This window comes from Bufo gargarizans, chromosome 4, assembly GCF_014858855.1.
Source record: "Bufo gargarizans isolate SCDJY-AF-19 chromosome 4, ASM1485885v1, whole genome shotgun sequence".
NCBI classification, from domain to species: domain Eukaryota; kingdom Metazoa; phylum Chordata; class Amphibia; order Anura; family Bufonidae; genus Bufo; species Bufo gargarizans.
In genome coordinates this window covers 131,435,659-131,461,044 of record NC_058083.1, presented here as the reverse complement: position 1 = coordinate 131,461,044, position 25,386 = coordinate 131,435,659, and the positions used below count along the sequence as shown (strand labels likewise).

General features: G+C 44.9%; 1 protein-coding gene across 4 annotated transcripts in view; it reads left to right on the top strand.

The window, feature by feature from the left end:
* Positions 1-4,249: 4,249 nt before the first annotated feature.
* Positions 4,250-25,386, top strand: part of LOC122936379 (mucin-2-like) — a 135,320-nt gene continuing 114,183 nt past the window's right edge. For all 4 annotated transcript variants that reach the window (XM_044292561.1, XM_044292560.1, XM_044292562.1 and 1 more), the window contains exon 1: positions 4,250-4,373. The gene's annotated coding sequence lies outside the window, so the exon portion shown is untranslated. The remainder of the gene's footprint in view (positions 4,374-25,386) is intronic.

The following is a 25,386-nucleotide window of genomic DNA, read 5'->3' as shown; positions in this document are numbered from 1 at the left end:
TCTTCTTCCACCTGCTCATCCAGTCAGCCACACACCTTCACCACCAACTTCAGCACAGCCCGGGGTAAACGTCAGCATGCCATTCTGAAACTCATATGTTTGGGGGACAGGCCCCACACCGCACAGGAGTTGTGGCGGGGTATAGAACAACAGACCGACGAGTGGTTGCTGCCGGTGAGCCTCAAGCCCGGCCTGGTGGTGTGCGATAATGGGCGAAATCTCGTTGCAGCTCTGGGACTAGCCGGTTTGACGCACATCCCTTGCCTGGCTCATGTGCTGAATTTGGTGGTGCAGAAGTTCATTCACAACTACCCCGACATGTCAGAGCTGCTGCATAAAGTGCGGGCCGTCTGTTCGCGCTTCCGGCGTTCACATCCTGCCGCTGCTCGCCTGTCTGCGCTACAGCGTAACTTCGGCCTTCCCGCTCACCGCCTCATATGCGACGTGCCCACCAGGTGGAACTCCACCTTGCACATGCTGGACAGACTGTGCGAGCAGCAGCAGGCCATAGTGGAGTTTCAGCTGCAGCACGCATGGGTCAGTCGCACTGCGGAACAGCACCACTTCACCACCAATGACTGGGCCTCCATGCGAGACCTGTGTGCCCTGTTGCGCTGTTTCGAGTACTCCACCAACATGGCCAGTGGCGATGACGCCGTTATCAGCGTTACAATACCACTTCTATGTCTCCTTGAGAAAACACTTAGGGCGATGATGGAAGAGGAGGTGGCCCAGGAGGAGGAGGAGGAGGAGGAAGAGGGGTCATTTTTAGCACTTTCAGGCCAGTCTCTTCGAAGTGACTCAGAGGGAGGTTTTTTGCAACAGCAGAGGCCAGGTACAAATGTGGCCAGCTAGGGCTCACTACTGGAGGACGAGGATGAGGATGAAGCATGGTCACAGCGGGGTGGCACCCAATGCAGCTCGGGCCCATCACTGGTGCGTGGCTGGGGGGAAAGGCAGGACGATGACGATATGCCTCCCACAGAGGACAGCTTGTCCTTACCCCTGGGCAGCCTGGCACACATGAGCGACTACATGCTGCAGTGCCTGCGCAACGACAGCAGAGTTGCCCACATTTTACCGTGTGCGGACTACTGGGTTGCCACCCTGCTGGATCCACGCTACAAAGACAATGTGCCCACCTTACTTCCTGCACTGGAGCGTGATAGGAAGATGCGCGAGTACAAGCGCACGTTGGTAGACGCGCTACTTAGAGCATTCCCAAATGTCACAGGGGAACAAGTGGAAGCCCAAGGCCAAGGCAGAGGAGGAGCAAGAGGTCGCCAAGGCAGCTGTGTCACGGCCAGCTCCTCTGAGGGCAGGGTTAGCATGGCAGAGATGTGGAAAAGTTTTGTCAACACGCCACAGCTAACTGCACCACCACCTGATACGCAACGTGTTAGCAGGAGGCAACATTTCACTAACATGGTGGAACAGTACGTGTGCACACCCCTCCACGTACTGACTGATGGTTCGGCCCCATTCAACTTCTGGGTCTCTAAATTGTCCACGTGGCCAGAGCTAGCCTTTTATGCCTTGGAGGTGCTGGCCTGCCCGGCAGCCAGCGTTTTGTCTGAACGTGTATTCAGCACGGCAGGGGGCGTCATTACAGACAAACGCAGCCGCCTGTCTACAGCCAATGTGGACAAGCTGACGTTCATAAAAATGAACCAGGCATGGATCCCACAGGACCTGTCCGTCCCTTGTCCAGATTAGACATTAACTACCTCCCCTTAACCATATATTATTGTACTCCAGGGCACTTCCTCATTCAATCCTATTTTTATTTTCATTTTACTATTATATTGCGAGGCTACCCAAAGTTGAATGAACCTCTCCTCGTCTGGGTGCCGGGGCCTAAATATATGCCAATGGACTGTTCCAATGTTGGGTGACGTGAAGCCTGATTCTCTGCTATGACATGCAGACTAATTCTCTGCTGACATGAAGCCAGATCCTCTGTTACGGGACCTCTCTCCTCTGTCTGGGTGCTGGGCCTAAATATCTGACAATGGACTGTTGCATTGGTGGGTGACGTGAAGCCTGATTCTCTGCTATGATATGAAGACTGATTCTCTGCTGACATGAAGCCAGATTGTCTGTTACGGGACCTCTCTCCTCTGCCTGGGTGCTGGGCCTAAATATCTGACAATGGACTGTTGCATTGGTGGCTGACGTGAAGCCTGATTCTCTGCTATGACATGAAGACTGATTCTCTGCTGACATGAAGCCAGATTCTCTGTTACGGGACCTCTCTCCTCTGCCTGGGTGCTGGGCCTAAATATCTGACAATGGACTGTTGCATTGGTGGCTGACGTGAAGCCTGATTCTCTGCTATGACATGAAGACTGATTCTCTGCTGACATGAAGCCAGATTCTCTGTTACGGGACCTCTCTCCTCTGCTTGGGTGCCGGGGCCTAAATATCTGAGAATGGACTGTTCCAGTGGTGGGTGACGTGAAGCCAGATTCTCTGCTATGGGACCTCTCTCCAATTGATTTTGGTTAATTTTTATTTATTTAATTTTTATTTTAATACATTTACCTATCCACATTTGTTTGCAGGGGATTTACCTACATGTTGCTGCCTTTTGCAGCCCTCTAGCCCTTTCCTGGGCTGTTTTTTACAGCCTTTTTAGTGCCGAAAAGTTCGGGTCCCCATTGACTTCAATGGGGTTCGGGTTCGGGACGAAGTTCGGATCGGGTTCGGATCCCGAACCCGAACATTTTCGGGAAGTTCGGCCGAACTTCTCGAACCCGAACATCCAGGTGTCCGCTCAACTCTAAATAAAAGGTGATCACAATTTAATTCAAAAACAAAATGCAATAAAATACACAATAAAATAAAAGCATATGTAAATGCCAAAAATTGATGAATAGCAGCACTGGCATATGATAGTTCCTTTGTTAGTTCATGATATAAAGTTCATATCTTGTGAACGACCAAACTCAATTGGGTAAAGTAATTGTCCTTTTAGTCACAAAGTTATATATAAAGTGCAAAAGAACGTATGTAAGCGTAAAGTCTGATAATTATGCAACTTGTGCAAAAATTCAGCACAAATATGTTGTCTCCTGAATAGCGATAAGTTGCAGTCACTATAATACAGTACTCCAAGGTAAGAGAATTGTGTCGGATCTTACCTTGTACAAATGTAAGTTGGGTGCCAAAATGATATTTTTTTTATTTTATTAACCATTTCATGTAACTAGATAACAGAAATGAAGCTGGGGGAACATTATTTATAGTTTTTTTTAAAATTATGGTTAGCCCAGTAATTGCCACTTGACGATCTCGGACCTCAACCTCTTCCTCCGCCTCTCTTCTTTGTCTGCACTGTGTACACACAGACAATAAGGGCGGAGTGAAGAGTTGGAAGTCGGGCGCAATCGCATTAACCTCTTCAGATGTGTTTGAGAGCAGCGCTCTGAAGCGCTGCTCAGAAGAGTGCCCGGCACAGGCGCAGAACGGAGCAGAGGGGACGCAGGCGCGATGTGATGTCCCGGCGAGTGAGAAAGCCGGGCGCATGCGCAGAAGCTGAAATTGAGTCCGATGCCCATAGCTTTCTACTGGGCATGCGCGGGATCTCGGAATGTCGGGGACAGCAGAAGCCGCCCAGCGAAGTGAATATTGATGAGCTGGGCGGCGCTTCAAAACGACTGTTGGGGCGAGGCTGGCTGGGTGCAAGTGAAGCTGAAACGCCACCCCTTTGGCAGAAAGAAGAGCGATTATGTATTTATAAGGTGGACAGGGGTTATATTTATATGTTTTTAATACACAATAGAAGACCTGTGCAGTCATATATATATATGTAGCTAAATATGCTTATTGGGCCTGTCAGTGTCCCTTTAAAATTAGAATATTGTGAAAAGGTATAATATTCTAGGCTGAAAGTGTCAGACTCTAGTCAGCTAATTAATCCATACCCCCTGAGCAAAGGGTACCTGAGGCTTGGAATATCTTGCTTTTCATGTAATGAATGTATCTCATATATTAGTTTCACCTTTTAAGTTGCATTACTGAAAAAAATTAACTGTGCACTATATTCTAATTTTTCGAGTTTCACCTGTATTGCTGTGTGACCATGTGAGATAGCTGGAGACAGCTTTATGGGTCTTATGTAAATAAACATAGACCTGTCTGCATTCCTGACATACCTGTTAGGTTATATTCTCCTTAAACAAACAATTCTGTGGAAACTTTCCTTAGAACTCTGCATTGTGCCATTCAGGGTCATTGCTAAGGATTGGTAAGTTCCTGAGCTATGTACTGCATGTATGGGTGTGGGTGATCAGTCCGGGCAGTGATAGGGAACAGCGATGAGCATATCACATGCAGCTTCTTCTTAGAGAAAGGACACGGCTCTACTGGACGTGAGTAAACTACTTTAGCCCCTCCATTATCATAAGCGACCTGGAAAGCAGCAGTTATCCATTCTACTAACCTAGACCAGTGATAGGCAAACTGTGGCTCTCCAGCTGTTGCAGAACTACAACTCCCAGCATGCAAAGACTGCCTACAGCTTTCAGCCTACAGCAGAGCATGGTGGGAGTTGTAGTTTTGCAACAGCTGGAGAGCCGCAGTTTGCCTATCACTGACCTAGACCATGAGAAATGGTCAAAATCCTATCTACTACCCTAGATTACCATTAAAAGAAAACATGAACTCTTCCTCTATCCTAGACCACCATTGAAATGGGCAATAATCTCATGGGAAGCTTTGTTTAGTTAACATATGGCAAAATTATCCATTGAACTTTTTGGTAACACAAGAATGATCTAGTTTTAAAAAATTGTTAATTTGCAAAAGGGGTTATTATTACTTTTGGATGTCTACCCTGTTAGCACATTTTTTTATATATGGTTTTGCTGTCATTCCTCTGTTATTTCGTCTGGACATCTATGTCCACACTCTGACACTGTCCAATCAGCGGAGAGTGTCAGACTATGTGACACTCCATTGAGTGATATTACTAAATCACTCAAACAGTTCAGATATTTCCAAGAGTAGTAATTTGAGGAATGGCACTATTGGCAATGATTCGTGCATTTTTAGCAGAAATGACAGAGAAATGATAAAAAACTAAGCACTATGAAGAAAAAAGAAAAAAAATATATATACTGAATATAAACAAACATGGCCAAGGAGCCGACAGCATAATCACTGTATGATGAACAATATTGAACCTTCTTTGGCCGCTAGTGTCAGTATTGGCGTATTCTTTGTAAAGTGCCTTGTGTTTAAATAATTGCGTTTAACATATTGTTGGAGTTTAGTACTTTGGTTTAGCTGTGGCTCATATTTTATGCCAACTTGCTCATGACATGCAGATACAAGTTTTTTTTAAAGTTGAGTAAGTGTATATCTGGACTTCTCCAAAGCATTTGATACTGTGCCACATAAAAGGTTAGTAAATAAAATGAGATTGTTTGGACTGGGGGAAAATGTCTGTATGTGGGTAAGTAACTGACTGAGGGATAGAAAACAAAGGGTGGTTATTAACGGTACACACTCAGATTGGGTCACTGTCACTAGTGGAGTACCTCAGGGGTCAGTATTTGGCCTGATTCCCTTCAATATATTTATTAATGATCTTGTAGAAGACTTATACAGTAAAAATATAAATTTTTTCAGATGACACTAAACTATGTAAAGTAATTAACATGGAAGATTACATTATACTGCTGCAGATGGATCTGGATAGATTGGAGGCTTAGGCAGGGAAGTGGCAGATAAGATTTAATACTGACAATATTAGTTTATGCACATGGGAATGAATAATGCGCGTCTCCCAGACATACTCAGTGGTAGAGATGGCCTTGCGGTTCGTCCGGCGGTCGTTTCGCCATGAACTTTGCTTGTTCGCGATTCGCCGAACATGCGAACATATCGCAATATTCGCACACGCCATATATTTTTGCATAGCGCCAAACTTTGACCCATGACACATCTATCAGGTGGGACAGGACAGCCTATTGAGAAGTTTCAGCACATGGACACACCCCCAACCCTATAGCAGAACTCAATCTGGCAGCCATTTTACATGATGTGTTTTGCCAGTGTAGGGAGAGGTTGAATTTTGAAGCAGGGACAGTTAGGGACTCCAAACGCTAGCTAATCGGGCCACAAAAGTCCTTTCAAGGACAGGTGTAGGTGTGCTATCGATAGGTGTGATATACTTTATATATACTTTCTAACATAGAAATTATATAATAGTGTATTTGTATTGTGCAGCAGTTGTGTGCGGTTCTGCTGCGATACCGCAGTTAGCTAAAGGGACAAACGCTATTGGAGTAACTAATTGCAACGGTGTGATATAAAAAACTGCTTGAGGGCTGTGATATACCTTCTTCCACAAAATCCTGATTGAAGCGAGCTATTCGCCTGTTTATGCAAAATACTGATTGAGGGGTGCTATTGCTTTATAACCTTTTCCACTAAATACTGATTGAGGGCTACGATACACCTGCTTCCCCAAAATACTAATTGAGGGGTGCCATATACCTGTTTCCGCCGAATGCTGATTGAGGGGTGCTATATACCTGTTTCTGCCAAATACTGATTGCAGGGTGCTATATACCTGTTTCCGCCAAATACTGATTGAAGGGTGCCATATACCTTCTTACACAAAATACTGATTGAGGGGTGCTATGACTGTATACCTTCTTCCACCAAATACTGATTGAGGGCTGCGATACACCTGCTTCCACAAAATACTGATTTAGGGGTGCATGTGAAATACCCCTGCTGTACCTAGTAGACAGGTAAAAAAAATCACTAATTTGTCTGTTACATATCCAGGTGAAATTCCAAATTTTTAGGTGTGATATACACCTGCTCTACCTAGTAGACAGGTAACATTTCACTAATTTATCTGTTACATTTTCAGGTGAAATTCACCAACGTTTGGGTGTGATATACCCTCGCTGTACCTAGTAGACAGGTGAAAACATTTTACTAATTTGTCTGTTACATATTTGGGTGAAATTCACCAATTTTTGGGTGTGATATACACCTGCTCTACCTAGTAGACAGGTAACATTTCCCTAATTTGTCTGTTACATTTTCAGGTGAAATTCACCAACTTTTGGGTGTGATATACCCTGGCTGTACGTAGTAGACAGGTAAAAACATTTAACTAATTTGTCTGTTACATTTTTCCGGTGAAATTCACCAATTTTGGGGTTTGAAATACCACTGCTATACCTAGTAAACAGGTAAAAAAATGCCATTAATTGGTTACATATTCGGGTGAAATTCACAAATTTTTGGGTGTGATATACCCCAGCTGTACCTAGTAGACAGGCAAAAAACATTTCACTAATTAGACTTTTACATTTTTGGGTGAAATTCACCAATATATGGGTGTAATGCACTGCTATACCTAGTAGACAGGTAAAAAAGAAAAATATTAATCTGTCTGTTACATATTCGGGTGAAATTCACCAATTTTTGGGTGTGATATACCCCTGCTCTACCTAGTATACAGGTAAAAAAATTCCACTAAATCGTCTGTTACATATTCAGGTAAAGTTCACCATTTTTTAGGTGTGATATACCCCTTCTGTACCTAGTAGACAGGTTAAAAACAATTTAACTAATTCGTCTGTTACATATTTAGTTGAAATTCACAATTTTTTGGGTGTAATATACCCCTGATCTACCTAGTAGACAGGTAACATATCACTAATTTGTCTGTTACATATTCGGGTGAAATTCACAAATTTTTGGGTGTAATACACCCCGGCTGTACCTAGTAGACAGGTGAAAACATTTCACTAATTTGTCTGTTAAATTTTCAGGTGAAATTCACCATTTTTTGGGTGTGATGTACCACTGCTATACCTAGTAGACAGGTAAAAAAAAATCATGAATCTGTCTGTTACATATTCGGGTGAAATTCCCCAATTTTTTGGGAGTGATATACCCCTGCTGTACCTAGTAGACAGGTAAAAAAAATTACACTAAATCGTCTTTTACATATTCAGGTGAAGTTCACCAATTTTTGGGTGTGATATACCTCTGCTCTACCTAGTAGAAATGTATGTTACGCTGAGCGCTCCGGGTCCCCTGCTGGCCGCGGAGCGCTCACAGCGTATGCCCCCAGGCAGCACTCCAGTGTCTCGGCGTGTGCGTCCTCGCTCTCTAGGGCGCGCGTGCGCTGGGACTCTTAGATTCAAAGGGCCAGTGCACCAGTGATTGGTGCCTGGTCCAAAAGGGATATTAAGGGTTAAGGTTTGTGAGAGGCAGTGCTGACTTAATTAGGCTGCACCTGTGCACTGCCCATTTATACCTTCTCCTCCCACAGCTTCCTGCCGGATCTTTGTGCCTTGTGCCTCAGAGAAAGCGTTCCACAGTGTTTGTTTGCCTTGCCTGTTGCCGAACCCGTTGCTACCGTCTACTCGCCTTTGAACCTTTGCCGCCTGCCCTGACCTCTGCTACGTCCGACTACGCTCTTGCCTTCTCCCTGTGTACCACGCCTTATCAGCTGCCAGAGAGGTCGAGTTGTTACTAGGGGACACGACCTGGTAGTTACCGCCGCAGCAAATCCATCCCGCCTTGCGGCGGGCTCTGGTGAAGACCAGTAACTGCTTAGAACCGGTCCTTTAGTACAACCCGCGCCATCGCCTCTCTGGTCCAGAGGATCCACTACCTGTCCTGCCGGTACGTGACAGTAAGATCCGGCCATGGATCCCGCTGATGTTCCCCTGCCAAGCCTAGCGGACCTCACCACTATTGTGGCCCAGCAGGGTCAACAGCTGGCCCAGCTGACCGCCATGTTGCAGCAGCTCCTGCCTTCTCAGCAACAGCCAGCTCCTCCGTCTGCTCCTGCTGCGTCACCTCCGCCTGCAGTTGCCACCGGTTCCAGAATCCGTTTGTCCCTACCAGACAAATATGACGGAGATCCTAAGCAGTGCCGTGGGTTCTTGTCGCAGTGCTCTCTCCACCTCGAGCTTCTGTCTGACCAGTTTCCTTCTGAGCGAGCCAAGGTAGCCTTTATTCTCAGTTTGCTGTCCGGGAAGGCCCTGGCCTGGGCTACACCACTATGGGACCGCGCAGATCCTGCCACCGCTTCCGTCCAGAGCTTCTGCCTAGAGTTCCGGAATGTTTTTGAGGAGCCTGCCCGGGTTACCTCCGCAGAGACTGCCTTACTAAATTTGACCCAAGGAGGTTCTTCCGTGGGTGACTATGCCATTCAGTTCCGCACCCTGGCCTCTGAGCTGAACTGGAACAATGAAGCCCTTTGCGCCACCTTCAAGAAGGGACTTAATAGTGAAGTAAAGGACGTTCTGGCTGCACGTGAGCTTCCTTCCACTCTTAGTGACCTCATCTTGCTGGCCACTAGGATAGACAAACGTTTCGCCGAAAGACAAGAGGAACTCCTCCTTGAAAAGGAAAAAGCTCGTCCTAGACGCTTTCCTCGTCTGGCTCCCGTTTTTCTGCGTCCACCTCAACCCGCTACTGGGCTTTCCGCCGTGGAAGCCATGCAGGTGGATCGGTCACGCCTGACTCCGCAAGAACGAAGCCGCCGCAGAAACGAGAACCTGTGTCTGTACTGTGCCAGTACCGAGCACTTCCTTAGAGATTGTCCTCTCCGTCCACCGCGTTCGGGAAACGCTCGCACCTAGTAAACGTGGGAGAGGCGTTGCTAGGTGTGGATTCTTCCTCTCCACGTCTCATCATACCCGTGCAGTTGATCATCTCTTCCAAGTCCTCTTTCTCCGCAGCCGCCTTCTTGGATTCCGGTTCAGCTGGCAACTTCATTCACGCCTCCTTGGTTGATAAGTACCGTATTCCAGTAATCCGTCTACCCAAGCCGTTTTTCATCTCTACTGTTAACGGTGAGAGACTCTCTGCCACCGTACAGTTCCGTACCCAGCCTCTGCAGATGGACATCGGAATATTTCATACCGAGACTATAGAGTTCTTTGTCCTTCCCTTCTGTTCCTCCGAACTCCTCCTGGGTCTGCCGTGGCTTCAACGTCATAGTCCTGTCCTGAATTGGTCCACCGGTGAGATCCTGCGTTGGGGTTCCTCCTGTTCGGACCGCTGTCTCAAGCCTGCTCTGGTCAAACAGAACCCGCAAGTTTCTCCGCCTTCTGGGCTGCCCAAGCCATACCATTCCTTCGCGGATGTCTTCTGCAAGAAACAAGCTGAGGTCCTTCCTCCTCACCGATCCTATGATTGCCCGATCGACCTGATACCCGGTTCTACTCCACCTCGGGGCAGAATTTATCCTCTCTCACCTCCTGAGACTCTTGCCATGTCCGACTATATACGTGAGAACCTACAGAGAGGATTCATAAGAAAATCTTCTTCTCCTGCTGGGGCCGGTTTTTTCTTCGTGACAAAAAAAGACGGCTCCCTCCGCCCCTGCATTGACTACAGAGGTCTTAATAAAATTACCATCAAGAACCGTTACCCTCTGCCTCTAATCTCTGAGCTATTTGATCGTCTCCGAGGGGCTAAGATCTTCACAAAATTGGACCTTCGAGGGGCCTATAATCTGATCCGTATCCGGGAAGGAGACGAATGGAAGACCGCCTTTAACACAAGGGATGGCCATTTTGAGTATTTGGTGATGCCCTTCGGCCTCTGCAACGCACCTGCTGTCTTCCAGGAATTCGTCAATGATATTTTCAGGGACTTACTTTACACCTGCGTGGTCGTATACCTGGATGATATCCTGATCTTTTCCTCCAATTTGGATCAACACAGGGTCCATGTGCAACAAGTTCTTACTCGTCTTAGGAGAAATCGCCTGTACGCTAAACTTGAAAAATGTCTTTTTGAACGGACCTCCCTGCCTTTCCTGGGATACATTATCTCAGCCCAAGGACTTCAAATGGACCCAGCCAAGCTCTCGGCGGTTCTGGATTGGCCACGCCCCTCTGGTCTCCGAGCCATACAAAGATTTCTGGGCTTTGCGAATTACTACAGGCAATTCATCCCTCACTATTCCACTCTGGTAGCTCCTATCGTGGCCCTCACAAGAAAAGGAGCTAACCCCAAATCCTGGCCTTCCCAAGCCGAGGAAGCCTTCCAGTCCCTGAAATGCGCCTTTGCCTCTGCACCCGTTCTCTCTAGACCAGATTCCACCAAGCCTTTCTCTCTTGAAGTGGATGCCTCCTCGGTGGGAGCCGGAGCTGTCCTCACCCAGAAGTCTTCCCGGGGCAAGACTTCTACTTGTGGCTTCTTTTCTAAAACATTCTCTTCCGCAGAGAGAAATTACTCCATTGGGGACAGGGAACTGCTGGCTATTAAATTGGCACTGGAGGAATGGAGACATTTACTCGAGGGCGCCACACATCCTGTGTACATCTTCACGGACCACAAGAACCTGGCTTATCTCCAGTCTGCTCAGAGATTAAATCCCCGTCAGGCTCGTTGGTCTCTGTTCTTCGCCCGCTTTAATTTTGAGATCCATTTCCGTCCAGCTTGTAAGAACATTAGGGCAGATGCTCTGTCTCGCTCCTCTGATGTGGTGGGCGACGAGTTAACACCTCGATATATTATCCCTCCAGAACGCCTTATAACAGTCGCTCCCGTGGACCTGCGCCTTCTTCCTCCTGGCAAATCCTACGTACCCCCACGTCAGCGGCTGCGAATTCTCAAGTGGGGCCACGCCTCCCCTTTTGCCGGTCATCCAGGGGTGCAAAAGTCTCTCCAACTAATCTCCCAAAGGTACTGGTGGTCTTCTCTAGAGAAAGATGTCTCGGACTTCGTCCAGGCCTGTATGATTTGCGCCCGGGATAAATCGCCTCGCCAGAAACCAGCGGGTCTCCTCTTGCCTCTACCCGTTCCTGAAGTTCCCTGGTCTCACATCGCCATGGACTTTATTACAGATCTTCCCTCCTCCCATGGCAAGTCCGTTATTTGGGTCGTGGTGGATCGCTTTTCCAAGATGGCTCACTTTGTACCCCTGCCCGGTCTACCCTCTGCACCCATGTTGGCCAAACAATTTTTCCAACACATCTTCCGTCTCCATGGCCTTCCCAAACATATTGTCTCGGATCGTGGGGTACAATTCGTCTCCAAATTCTGGAGGGCTCTATGTGCTCAGCTCGGGATCAAATTGGACTTTTCTTCTTCGTACCATCCTCAGTCTAACGGCCAAGTAGAACGGGTGAACCAAATTTTGGGTGACTATCTGCGTCACTTTGTATCCTCACGCCATGACGACTGGGCTGATCTACTTCCCTGGGCGGAGTTCTCCTACAACTACAAACAATCCTCTGCCTCTAACAAGTCTCCTTTCTTTGTCGTTTTTGGCCGTCATCCTCTTCCACCTCTGCCGCAGTCTCCCACTCCTTCTTCTGTACCTGCCGTGGACAGTCTTGTACAGGATTTTTCCTCCATCTGGCGAGAAACCCACGCTGCTCTCCTCAAGGCTTCCGCCCGTATGAAGGTTCAAGCTGACAAGAGACGCAGATCTCCTCCGGAATTTCGCCCGGGTGACAAGGTGTGGCTCTCCTCTAGGTACATCCGATTTAGGGTCCCAAGTTACAAGTTGGGCCCTCGTTTCTTGGGACCCTATAAAATCAAGAGTCGTATCAATCAAGTTTCTTATCAGCTCCATCTTCCTCCCTCCCTCCGAATCCATAACTCCTTCCATGTCTCCCTTCTTAAACCTGCTGTCTTTAACCGTTTTTCTCCCAAGCTTGTTTCTCCCACCCCTGTCGCCGGTACCTCCGATATATTCTCTGTCAAGGAGATCTTGGCGACCAAGATCTCCCGGGGAAAAAGATTTTTTTTGGTCGACTGGGAGGGCTGCGGTCCTGAGGAGAGGTCATGGGAGCCGGAGGAGAACATCCTGGACCGCAGTCTCATCCGCAAGTTCTTCGGTACCAAAAAGAGAGGGAGACCAAAGGGGGGGGGGGTACTGTTACGCTGAGCGCTCCGGGTCCCCTGCTGGCCGCGGAGCGCTCACAGCGTATGCCCCCAGGCAGCACTCCAGTGTCTCGGCGTGTGCGTCCTCGCTCTCTAGGGCGCGCGTGCGCCGGGACTCTTAGATTCAAAGGGCCAGTGCACCAGTGATTGGTGCCTGGTCCAAAAGGGATATTAAGGGTTAAGGTTTGTGAGAGGCAGTGCTGACTTAATTAGGCTGCACCTGTGCACTGCCCATTTATACCTTCTCCTCCCACAGCTTCCTGCCGGATCTTTGTGCCTTGTGCCTCAGAGAAAGCGTTCCACAGTGTTTGTTTGCCTTGCCTGTTGCCGAACCCGTTGCTACCGTCTACTCGCCTTAGAACCTTTGCCGCCTGCCCTGACCTCTGCTACGTCCGACTACGCTCTTGCCTTCTCCCTGTGTACCACGCCTTATCAGCTGCCAGAGAGGTCGAGTTGTTACTAGGGGACACGACCTGGTAGTTACCACCGCAGCAAATCCATCCCGCCTTGCGGCGGGCTCTGGTGAAAACCAGTAACTGCTTAGAACCGGTCCTTTAGTACAACCCGCGCCATCGCCTCTCTGGTCCAGAGGATCCACTACCTGTCCTGCCGGTACGTGACAATGTAACATTTCACAAATTTGTCTGTTACATATTCAGGTGAAATTCACAAATTTTGGGGTTTGAAATACCACTGCTATACCTAGTAGACAGGTAAAAAAAGAAAATCATTAATTTGTCTGTTACATATTCGGGTGAAATTCACAAATTTTTGGGTGTGAAATACCACTGCTGTACCTAGTAGACAGGTAAAAAATTTCACTAATTTGTCTGTTACATATTCAGGAGAAATTCACAATTTTTTTGGATGTGATATACCCCTGCTCTACCTAGTAGACAGGTAACATTTCACTAATTTGTCTGTTACATATTCAGGTGAAATTCGCAAATTTTTGGGTGTGATATACCCCTGCTATACCTAGTAGACAGGTAAAAATATTTCACTAATTTGTCTGTTAAATATTCAGGTGAATTTCAACAATTTTTGGGTGTGATGTACCACTGCTATACCTAGTAGACAGGTAAAAAAAAATCATGAATTTGTGTGTTACTATTCGGGTGAAATTCCCCAATCTTTTGGGAGTGATATACCCCTGCTGTACCTAGTAGACAGGAAAAAAAATTACACTAAAATCATCTTTTACATATTCAGGTGAAGTTCACCATTTTTTGGGAGTGCTACATCTCTGCTCTACCTAGTAGACATGTAACATTTCACAAATTTGTCTGTTACATATTCGGGTGAAATTCACCAATTTTTGGGTGTGATATACCCCTTCTCTACCTAGTAGACAGGTAACATTTCACAAATTTGTCTTTTACATTTTCAGGTGAAATTCACCAATTTTTTAGACAGTTAAAAAAAAAAAAAAAAATTTGTCTGTTACATATTCAGGTGAAATTCACAATTTTTTAGGCGTGATAGACCCCGGCTCTACCTAGTAGACAGGTAACATATAACAAATTTGTCTGTTACATATTCGGGTGAAATTCACCAATTATTGGGTGTGATATACCCCTGCTCTGTTCCTGCTCTTCCTGAGGCTTGCTGTACTAAGTGGGCTTCTCATTAAGTGGAGTTAAAAAAACAAGGTGTTCTAGTGCTGTGTGTGGTTTTGTGGGAGTGATTGCAGGTGGCTGAGTGTGGATTGCAGCAGAGATCATTGAAAGTTAAGTGTTTGTATTCTAGCAAATCGAGTCTCTAAACGGGCAAGTTGCAACACTGAGAGGCATTGATAATTTGCAAAAGAGTTTGCTTCTCACCGAGCAAGCACTCTTTGGGGTAGATGAGGGGGAGGGTGACAGAGAGGAGGCTGAGGAAAGTGAGGTAGCTAGCTGGGTAACAGTTAGAAAGCGGGGTAGAGGGAAGAGTGCCAGGGAGGCTAGCCCTGATCTGACACACCCCAATAAGTTTGCACGTTTGGCAGATGAGGGGGATGTCAGTCCGGGGACGGCACTGCTGCAGCCGGACACTTCCTCTGCCAGTCAGGGAAATGTCAGCTCCAGTAAGCAGGGAACCAGGAGAGCAGGGCAGGCCAGACAGGTGCTGGTAGTGGGCGACTCCATTATTAGGGGAACAGATAGGGAAATCTGTCACAAAGACCGTGATCGCCGAACAGTGTGCTGTCTTCCTGGCGCTAGAGTTCGACACATCGCGGATCGGGTTGACAGATTACTGGGAGGGGCTGGAGAAGATCCAGCGGTCATGGTCCATATCGGAACCAATGACAAAGTTAGAGGTAGGTGGAGAGTCCTTAAAAATGATTTCAGGGATTTAGGTCAAAAGCTGAGGGCAAGGACCTCAAAGGTAGTATTTTCCGAAATACTGCCTGTACCACGAGCCACACAAGAAAGGCAACGGGAGATTAGGGAGATTAACAAGTGGCTCAAGAACTGGTGTAGGAAGGAGGGGTTTGGGTTCCTGGAGAACTGGGCCGATTTTTCTATCGGCTACAGGCTCTATCGTAGGGACGGGCTGCACCTCAATGGGGAAGGGGCAGCTGTGCTGGGGAGAAAGATGGCTAGAAGGTTGGAGGAGTGTTTAAACTAGGGACTGGGGGGGAGGGTAATTACGTTATAGGACGGGAAGATAGCGCAGATAGAGACCGGGGGCAAGGTAATGGGACTGGGGGAGGAATGGAAGGAGGGACTAGAACAGTTCAGAAGGAAAGGTGTAGGGTAAAAAATATACATAAACCTCTCAAATGTATGTATACTAATGCCAGAAGTCTGACTAATAAAACTGGTGAACTGGAATTAGTGATGTGTGAGGAGAACTATGACATAGTGGGAATAACTGAGACATGGCTGGATGATAGCTATGACTGGGCGGTTAATGTACAAGGTTACAGTCTGTTTAGAAAGGATCGTCAAAACCGGAGAGGGGGAGGGGTCTGCCTTTATGTAAAGTCCGGTCTAAAGCCCACACTCCGCGAAGATATAAGTGAGGGACATGAACATGTGGAGTCAGTGTGGGTAGAGATACATGGAGCTAAAAACAACAATAAATTACTAATAGGAGTTTACTATAAACCACCTAATATACCAGAGTCCACAGAAAATCTATTACTAAACGAGATAGACGAGGCGGCAAATCATAATGAGGTGGTTATTATGGGGGACTTCAACTACCCAGATATAGACTGGGAAACTGAAACTTGTATATCTCATAAAGGAAACAGGTTCTTGGCAATAACCAAAGACAATTACCTCTCCCAACTGGTTCAGGACCCGACTAGAGGGACGGCCATACTGGACTTAGTATTAACCAATAGGCCGGACAGAACAACAGACGTGCAGGTTGGGGGACACCTGGGAAATAGTGACCACAAAGTAATAACCTTCCAATTATCATTCAAAAGAGCGTTTCTACAGGGAGGAACAAAAATACCAAACTTCAAAAAAGCTAAATTTAGCCAACTAAGAGAGGCCATAGGCCAAACTAACTGGGACAAAGTCCTCAAAAATAAAAATACAGCCACAAAATGGGATATCTTTAAAAACATCCTAAAATCTCATTGTGAGAGGTACATACCGTATGGTAATAAAAGGTTAAGGAACAAAAAGAAACCAATGTGGATAAATAGAACTGTAAGAAAGCAATAAATGACAAAAAGAAAGCATATCATTCACTGAAACAGGAGGGGAGCACGGAAGCACTGAAAAACTATAAGGAAAAAAATAGAACATGTAAAAAACAAATAAAGCGGCCAAACTAGAGACCGAGAGATTAATTGCCAAAGAGAGTAAAACTAACCCTAAAATGTTCTTCAATTATATAAATGTTAAAAAGTATAAATCTGAAGGTGTCGGCCCTTTAAAGAGTAATGAGGGGGAAGTCGCAGAGAGCGATGAGGAGAAAGCAAAGCTGTTAAATATTTTTTTCTCCAATGTATTCACTGAGGAAAATAAATTGTCAGATGACATGCAGAATGCAAAAATAAATTCCCCATTAAAAGTGTCCTGTCTGACCCAGGAAGAAGTACATCAGCGACTTAAAAAGATTAAAATAGACAAATCGCCAGGACCGGATGACATACACCCCCGTATCCTAAAGGAATTAAGTAATGTCATAGCCAGACCCTTATTTCTGATATTTGCAGACTCTATACTGACAGGGAATGTCCCACAGGATTGGCGCATGGCATATGTGGTGCCAATATTCAAAAAGGGGCCAAAAACAGAGCCTGGAAACTATAGGCCGGTAAGTTTAACATCTGTTGTGGGTAAACTGTTTGAAGGTTTTCTGAGAGATGCTATATTAGAGCATCTCAACAGAAATAAGCAAATAACGCCATATCAGCATGGCTTCGTGAGGGATCGGTCATGTCAGACTAATTTAATCAGTTTCTATGAGGAGGTAAGTTCTAGACTTGACAGCGGCGAATCAATGGATGTCGTATATCTGGACTTCTCCAAAGCATTTGACACTGTACCACATAAAAGGTTAGTATATAAAATGAGAATGCTCGGACTGGGAGAAAACATCTGTATGTGGGTAAGTAACTGGCTCAGTGATAGAAAACAGAGGGTGGTTATTAACGGTACACACTCAGATTGGGTCACTGTCACTAGTGGGGTACCTCAGGGGTCAGTATTGGGCCCTATTCTCTTCAATATATTTATTAATGATCTTGTAGAAGGCTTGCATAGTAAAGTATCAATTTTCGCAGATGACACTAAACTGTGTAAAGTAATTTACACTGATGAGGACAGTATACTACTACAGAGGGATCTGGATAGATTGGAGGCTTGGGCAGATAAGTGGCAGATGGGGTTTAACACTGATAAATGTAAAGTTATGCACATGGGAAGGAAAAATGCAAGTCACCCGTACATACTAAATGGTAAAACACTCGGTAACACTGACATGGAAAAGGATCTAGGAATTTTAATAAACAGCAAACTAAGCTGCAAAAACCAGTGTCAGGCAGCTGCTGCCAAGGCCAACAAGATAATGGGTTGCATCAGAAGGGGCATAGATTCCCGTGATAAGAACATAGTCCTACCACTTTACAAATCGCTAGTCAGACCACACATGGAGTACTGTGTACAGTTCTGGGCTCCTGTAAACAAGGCAGACATAGCAGAGCTGGAGAAGGTCCAGAGGAGGGCATCTAAAGTAATAACTGGAATGGGGCAACTACAGTACCCTGAAAGATTATCAAAATTAGGGTTATTCACTTTAGAAAAAAGACGACTGAGGGGAGATCTAATTAATATGTATAAATATATCAGGGGTCAGTACAGAGATCTATCCCATCAGCTATTTATCCCCAGGACTGTGACTGTGACGAGGGGACATCCTCTGCGTCTGGAGGAAAGAAGGTTTGTACACAAACATAGAAAAGGATTCTTTACGGTAAGAGCAGTGAGAATATGGAACTCTCTGCCTGAGGAGGTGGTGATGGTGAGTACAATAAAGGAATTCAAGAGGGGCCTGGATGTATTTCTGGAGCTTAATAATATTACAGGCTATAGCTACTAGAGAGGGGTCGTTGATCCAGGGAGTTATTCTGATGGCCTGATTGGAGTCGGGAAGGAAGTTTATAGTCCCCTAAAGTGGAGAAAATTGGCTTCTACCTCACAGGGTTTTTTTTTGTTTTGTTTTGTTTTTGCCTTCCTCTGGATCAACTTGCGGGATAACAGGCCGAACTGGATGGACAAATGTCTTTTTTCGGCCTTATGTACTATGTTACTATGTTACCTAGTAGACAGGTAACATTTCACTAATTCGTATGTTACATATTTGGGTGAAATTCACCAGTTTTTAGGAGTGCTATACCTCTGTTCCACCTAGTAAACAGGTAACATTTCACTAATTTGTCTGTCACATTTTCGAGTGAAATTCACCAATTTTTGGGTGTGAAATACCACTGCTATACCTAGTAGACAGGTAAAAAGAAAACACATTAATTTGTCTGTTACATATTCGGGTAAAATTCACCCATTTTTGGGTGTGAAATACCCCTGCTATACCTAGTAGACAGGTAAAAAAAAACACTAATTTGTCTGTTACATATTCGGGTGAAATTCAAAAATTTTGGGTGTGATATACCCCTGTTCTACCTAGTAGACTGTTAACATTTCATTAATTTGTTTGTTAATATTTGGGTGAAATTCACAAATTTTTGGGTGTGATAGACCCCTGCTCTACCTAGTAGACAGGTAACATTTCACAAATTTTTGTTTTACATATTTGGTTGAAATTTACACATTTTTGGGTGTGATATACTAACTGCTGTACCTAGTAGACAGGTAAAAACATTTTACTATTTTGTCTGTTAAATTTTCAGGTGAAATTAAATTTTTTTTGGGTGTAATGTACCACTGCTATACCTAGTAGACAGGTAAAAAAAAAACACATTAATTTGTCTGTTACATATTCGGGTGAAATTCACCAATTTTTGGGTGTGATATACCCCTGCTCTTCCTAGTAGACAGGTAACATTTCACTAATTTGTCTGTTACATTTTCGGGTGAAATTCACCAATTTTTGGGTGTGATATACCCCTGCTCTTCCTAGTAGACAGGTAACATTTCACTAATTTGTCTGTTACATTTTCGGGTGAAATTCACAAATTTTTGGGTGTGATATACCCCTGCTCTTCCTAGTAGACAGGTAACATTTCACTAATTTGTCTGTTACATTTTCGGGTGAAATTCACCAATTTTTGGGTGTGATATACCCCAGCTGTACCTAGTAGACAGGTAACATTTCACTAATTTGTCTGTTACATTTTCGGGTGAAATTCACCAATTTTTGGGAGTGATATACCCCGGCTGTACCTAGTAGACAGGTGAAAACATTTTACTAATTTGTCTGTTAAATTTTCTAGTGAAATTCAACAATATTTGGGTGTGATTTACCACTGCTATACCTAGTAGACAGGTAAAAAAAAAAAAATTATCTGTCACAAATTTTGGGGTGTGATATACCCCTGCTCTACCTAGTATACAGGTAAAAGATTCCACTAAATCATCTGTTACATATTCAGGTGAAGTTCACAATTTTTTAGGTGTGATATACCCCTGCTCTACAGGTTACATTTCACTAATTTGTCTGTTCCATTTTCGGGTGAAATTCACCAATTTTTGGGTGTGATATAGACCGTCTGTACCCAGTAGACCAGTAAAAACATTTTAATAATTTGTTTTTTACATTTTCTGGTGAAATTCATCAATTTTTGGGTATAAAATACCACTGCTATACCTAGTAGAGAGGTAAAAAAAAAATAAAAAATTTGTCTGTGACATATTTGCGTGAAATTTACCAATTTTCGGGTGTGATATACCCCTGCTCTACCTAGTAGGAAGGTAAAAAAATTCATTAATTTGTCTGTTACATTCTTGGGTGACATTTAACCATTTTTGCCGTAATTAAACCCCTGCTCTGCTTAGGTGATACGGACATACATTTAAAAAAATCGTCTGTTACATTGTCAGGTGACATTTTACCAATTTTGCCGTATACAAACCCATACTCTGCATAGGTGACAGGGAATAAAATTTTAAAAATGTTCTTTAATTGATGCGCGCCCCCTCCTTTCATTCAATGCTTAAACTTTAACAACTTGTCTCAAATTTGCGATTAAATAATTTGTTCCACTTTTCCGCTCGATCATATTTAATTTAAACAAATTAACCTCCCTTGGATGTGGTCTCTATTTCTCACGCTCCCTCTCCGGCGTGGAACCCTGATTCGCCAGTGATCAACCTAGTAGGCTCAGAAAAGAACATCGAAGGTTGATAGAGAAGATATCCAAATGGATCGTGAACGTCACAGTGACGTGTAATCAGGCAGAAGTTATCTAGCGTCAACAAAGTGGCAGCAGGGCCTCTCCTGGCTAACGTTTCCAAATCCTAAATACCCCAGTGACATTCCCTATAATTTTTTATTAATTATTCCAATAACAGGGCATCTTAAGAGTCCTGTATTATTTATAGTCACTACCTCCCCAAATCGGAAGTGGGTAATTGCCACGCGCCCCTTCCTTTCCTTCGATTCTTCAGTTTTAATAGCTTCTCCCACATTTTCACTCAATCACAATTATATTTCATCCATGGATCTCCCTTGGATGTGCTATCCCTTTCTCACGCTCCCTCTCTGGCTTGGAACCCTGATTCGCCGATAACTGTGATCCCCTTGTAGGCATAGAAACGAACATCGAAAGTTGATAGAGCAGATATCAAATTGGATTGTGAACATCACAGGGATGTGCAACATGGTGGGGCAGTATGTGTGCACGTGCCTAAACGAACTGACTGATGGGTCTGCCCCCTGCAACTTCTGGGTCTTCAAATTAGGCACATGGCCTGAGTTTGCCCTTTATGCCTTGGCGGTGCTGGCCTGCCCTGCAGCCAGTGTATTGTCTGAACGTTTGTTTAGCACGGCTGGAGGTATCACAGGTTATATTTCCCGATGTTTTGGGGTGTACCCTAATTTAAAAAATAAAAAAATAAAATTTAAAACCAAAAACCAGTGTAGGCTACCTCCTCCTCCTCCACGGCCACTTCCACCTACACCGCCACATCCACTGCCTCCTCAACCTCCTACTCCATACTGACCTTGTCCTCCGAGATCAAGATTATTATTATTATTATTTTACATATTTTATGTTATTTGAAGTCATTTCCCTATCCACATTTGTTTGCAGAGCACTTGCTATGCTCTTAACCACATTTTGTTGGCATTTGCAGCCCTCTAGCCCTTTCCATGACATTTTTAGAGACATTTTAGTGCTCAAAAGTTCGGGTCCCCATTGACTTCAGTGAGGTTCGGGGTCAAGTTCGGGTCTCAAACTCAAACTTTTTTGTGAATTTCGGCCGAACCCGTCGAAACCGAACTTCCAGGTGTCTGCTCAACTCTAGCCAGGGACTATTCATAGTTTTCAGTATATTGGGCAGACTAGATGGGCAAAATGGTTCTTATCTGCCGACACATTCTATGTTTCTATATTTCCTCATGCTGCTGCTACCTCCACACGGGTCTATCGTGGAGATCATCATACACAAGTGAGACATAAGGGAATGATTTGACTTCATCACTATACACACTCACCTAAAGAATTATTAGGAACACCATACTAATACAGTGTTGGACCCCCTTTTGACTTCAGAACTGCTTTAATTCTACGTGGCATTGATTCAACAAGGTGCTGATAGCATTCTTTAGAAATGTTGGCCCATATTGATAGGATAGCATCTTGCAGTTGATGGAGATTTGAGGGATGCACATCCAGGGCACAAAGCTCCCGTTCCACCACATCCCAAAGATGCTCTACTGGGTTGAGATCTGGTGACTGTGGGGGCCATTTTAGTACAGTGAACTCATTGTCATGTTCAAGAAACCAATTTGAAATGATTCAAGCTTTGTGACATTGTGCATTATCCTGCTGGTAGTAGCCATCGGAGGATGGGTACATGATGGTCATGAGGGATGGCCAAATTAGGACTCTACCATTTGAATGTCTCAACAGAAATCGAGACTCATCAGACCAGGCAACATTTTTCCAGTTTTCAACAGTCCAATTTTGGTGAGCTCGTGCAAATTGTAGCCTCTTTTTCCTAATTATAGTGGAGATGAGTGGTATCCGGTGGGGTCTTCTGCTGTTGTAGCCCATCCGCCTCAAGGTTGTGTGTTTTGTGGCTTCACAAATGCTTTGCTGCATATCTCGGTTGTGGTTATTTCAGTCAACGTTGCTCTTCTATCAGCTTGAATCAGTCAGCCCATTCTCCTCTGACCTCTAGCATAAACAAGGCATTTTCGCCCACAGGACTGCCGCATACTGGATGTTTTTCCCTTTTCACACCATTCTTTGTAAACCCTAGAAATGGTTGTGCGTGAAAATCCCAGTAACTGAGCAGATTGTGAAATACTCAGACCGGCCCGTCTGGCACCAACAACCATGCCACGCTCAAAATTGCTTAAATCACCTTTCTTTCCCATTCTGACATTCAGTTTGAAGTTCAGGAGATTGTCTTGACCAGGACCACAGCCCTACATGCATTGAAGCAACTGCCATGTGATTGGTTGACTAGATAATCGCATTAATGAGAAATAGAACAGGTGTTCCTGATAATTCTTTAGGTGTGTTAAATCACTTTGATGATATTGAAGTATCTCTTGAACGTTCTTATAGCTGAATTATGTTTTGTGTAGATAGAAGTATACTCCCACTTGGGAGGAGGAACTATACACACCCACTATTGTACCCACCTACATACACTATTTAAGGCACACTGGGATATGGGAACCCACTGCTTGATAAAGACCAACTAAGGTCGAAACATTTTTTTTCACCATCTACCGGTGAGTGCTGCGGATTATTGAAATCTCTACCTCCACACTTTTTCACCTTGCCACTCTGTGGTCTCCTGATGCTGCTGCCCCCTCCATACTATGTCACCTTGCCACTCTGTGGTCTTCTCATGCTGCTGCCACCTCCACACTATGTCACCTTGCAACTCTGTGGCCTTCTGATGCTGCCGCCACCTCCACATTGTTATTGTGTCACTCTGTGGCCTCCTGATGCTGCTGCTGCCTCCACACTGTCATTGTGCCACTATCTGGCCTGCTCATCCTGCTTCCACTGTACCACTATGTCACAGGGCCACTCTGAGGACTTTTCATGCTGTTCCTACCCTCTGCACTTCATGACTGGGCCACTATTTTGCCATTCGGCCTGGCTGACATCATCATTTATTTGACCCTTTTTCTGTTATGTCAGAAGGAAGGAAAAATTAGACGCACAACGGATCCTAAAAGTGTGTAGCAGCTGTAAGGCCTGTATGGTCCTATCAGAATTGGTTTGTGATTTTGACGCCAAAAGCAGGAGTGGGTACAAAACACAGAAGAAATACAAATATTCCATTTACTTGTCATCTTTGTTTTGAATCCATTCCTGTTTTTCTTTGTATAGCAGAACTGATGGATTACTGACCAAATGCTGACCGAGTGAAGGTGGATGCTCAACAGACAGGATCTGTTTTTTTTGGATTATTGTTCTGATGGATCAGAGGAAGGGCAACGTAATCAGTGACGTCAACACAAACTTACTGATGACACCCTCTCCACTCTGTCAGGGGGCTCTACTTGTATAACCATTTAATGGAACAGGTTCTGTAGACATCTATGTGGAATCAGCTGACGAGGGTGTAAAAGGAGTGCGCTTCTTCTTAGCGGTAACATTGACCTGTAAGGCTGAGTTCATACTTGACTTATTTGGTCAGTTTTGGCCCGTGACTGCCCAAATAAGTGAAGTGTGCAGTGATTCTAAGAGCGACGCCTGTCATCTGAATGTCATACTGACTCACAGTATTACTTCACTACCCCAGCAGACTCCCTATGCGTGTTACTGCAAGGCACCGTGTTCTACACCCCTATACAGTCTCTCTGCAGCCCGGAAATAGCAGTTTTTTTATGGTATTTTCCACAAATAAATTTGGATCAAAGTGAATGTTTTTGAAAAATTCGGCGAAGCGGCCAAAACGAATTTTTTAGAAATTCGCTTATTTCTAATTAAGACCACCATCTAAAACACTGGTCTTACTTGATGTGCCCCTATATTGTTTGCCAGAGGGATAAGAAGATTGAGGCTGGGTTCAGACCTGAGCGTTTTACAGAGCGTTCCTACGCGCTGTAAAACGCTCAACAGGCAAGAACCAATGATTCCCTATGGGAATGGTTCTCACCTGAGCGTTTTACAGCGCGTACGACCGCGCTGTAAAACGCCCGACGCCCCAAGAAGTACAGGAGCTTCTTTGGGGCGTCTTGTCGCGCGTTCCCGCACATAGACTTCAGCGGGAACGCGCGACAATGGGCGTTCGATTGTCTCTGTATGCGGGATTGCAAACGCCCATACAATCGCGCATACAGAGCGTACGTTCAGTACGCTCAGGTCTGAACCCAGCGTGACTCTGTTCAGATCCCATGCCTAGCAGAAGAGATCAGCAGCAACACAAGAAAAAACACAGATTAATTTAGAACAGCTAACATAGCCTTTCAGAACTTTTGGGTAAATTCTTTAAATCCTGAATCTACACAATTTGTGAAACAATGAGGATCATTTACTAAAGACCAGTGTTTCACATTCCAGTCTGACAAAAAAAAAAAAACTGGAGGAAGATGCAAACAATTTATTAACAGGTGCATACACACTTTTTAAAAAAGTGGAGAGAGTTGCAAAAAATCCAAAAAGTCACTTTTTTTTTGTGTGTGTCAAATTTGGAGGCTGATTGTAAAACCAGGAGAACTCACAGTAAGGTCTCATACACACGGCCGTTGTTTGGGTCCGCATCCGAGCAGCCGTCTTGACGGCTCGGATGCAGACTCATTTACTTCAATGGGGCCGCAAAAGATGCGGACAGCACTCCGTTGCTCCAAAAAAATATAACATGTCCTATTCTTGTCCGCAAAACGGACAAGAATAGGCAG